General features: G+C 48.6%; 1 protein-coding gene across 1 annotated transcript in view; it reads right to left on the bottom strand.

Annotated features, from left to right (window-relative positions):
• Positions 1-419, bottom strand: part of LOC114626521 (glutathione S-transferase theta-2) — a 3,569-nt gene extending 3,150 nt beyond the window's left edge. Inside the window, exon 1 of the mRNA XM_028773933.1 lies at positions 404-419. The gene's annotated coding sequence lies outside the window, so the exon portion shown is untranslated. The remainder of the gene's footprint in view (positions 1-403) is intronic.
• Positions 420-1,310: the final 891 nt, after the last annotated feature.

Below are 1,310 nucleotides of genomic sequence, written 5' to 3'. Positions count from 1 at the left end.
CTCTCTCCCTCTCTCCCCCCATCCCCACCCCCCCACGCGGTGGCATCTTCCCAGGAAGGAAAAGTGGTTCATTACTGATCACCGGCTTTATCTGAATCTTTTAGAATAGCTACAGCCCATGGCCCAAAATGGGGCACCAGAGTGTTTTCCTGAGAGTTTTTTTTTTTTTCTTTCGCTGTAGCTTCTTAAATATCTAGGATTCCAAGTGAGACCGATGCACAACTTGACGGAGAATTTTTATGTTTGTTTGATTCATTTGGTTGGTTGTTTGGGGTTTTTGTTAAACAGTCCAGGTTGGCCTCAAATTTACTATGTATCCCAGAGGGACTTTGAACTCCTTGACACCCCCCCTCCATTTCCCAAGTGCTTAGGCTACAGGCATTTGCCACAGCACCAGGCTTACCCTGATAGTTTTGAGATCCCTGTAGGCTCAAACTGAGCGCTCTCTGCTCTCTCTCTCTCTCTCTCTCTCTCTCTCTCTCTCTCTCTCTCTTTAATAAAAGAAAAAAAAAAAAAAAAGGAAAAAGAAAAGAAAAAAAGAGCTCTCTCAAGTGGACCCTCCCCCACCCCACCTATCTGAAGCCAAATTCCCTCTTTGCCTAAATAAATTGGTAGTGGTTTTTGAGGAAAAGGATTCTGAAAAACACAAAGCAGATCCCAGAAGAGTTTCTTCTGAAGCCCTGCACGGCACGTGGCTCTGCTCGTACAAATTCGGTGGGGAGAGCAGGTGATCCGAGTTGTCTGTACCCACCCACGCAAGGAGATGAAGCAGCCCTCTGATGTGTTTGACCCCTAGAAGTCTCCTTTCACCCAGCGACGAGCATGCTTCCCCTAGGCCAGACATCCTCTCTCACTTACGGGGTCAGATACGACTCATGGATGGATGGACCCCTGAATTCCCCCGGCTTTCACCCTGCAGACTCAGGTACCTGCTTCGCTACTGTCCCGGAGAGTCCCCTCCAACACTGGCAAGGAACTGGTTTGGCTGTCTCACTCCCCTCTTCGATCTCTTCCTCTCCTGGCTTTTCCTCACGCCACCCCCCAAATGCTTTCTTAAATCTTGACAGAAATACCCATTTTTGCCACTCTCCCTCTTTGACCGTTTTTTGCATCTTGTCAGATACCTAAAGCCAGAGTGGTGGTTTGAATGAGAAATGCGCCCCACCTCCCCACCGCTCCACCTCCCGCCGGTAGTTTCCTGTATTTGAACACTTGGTCCCCACTTGGTAGTCCGTTTTGTGATGGTTATGTAACTTTTAGGCTGTGGCACCTTGATACAGGAAGTATGCCGCTGGGGATGGGATTTGGAA

This window comes from Grammomys surdaster, unplaced genomic scaffold, assembly GCF_004785775.1.
Source record: "Grammomys surdaster isolate TR1022 unplaced genomic scaffold, NIH_TR_1.0 237, whole genome shotgun sequence".
NCBI lineage: Eukaryota > Metazoa > Chordata > Mammalia > Rodentia > Muridae > Grammomys > Grammomys surdaster.
This window is presented reverse-complemented; position numbering and strand designations above follow the sequence as displayed.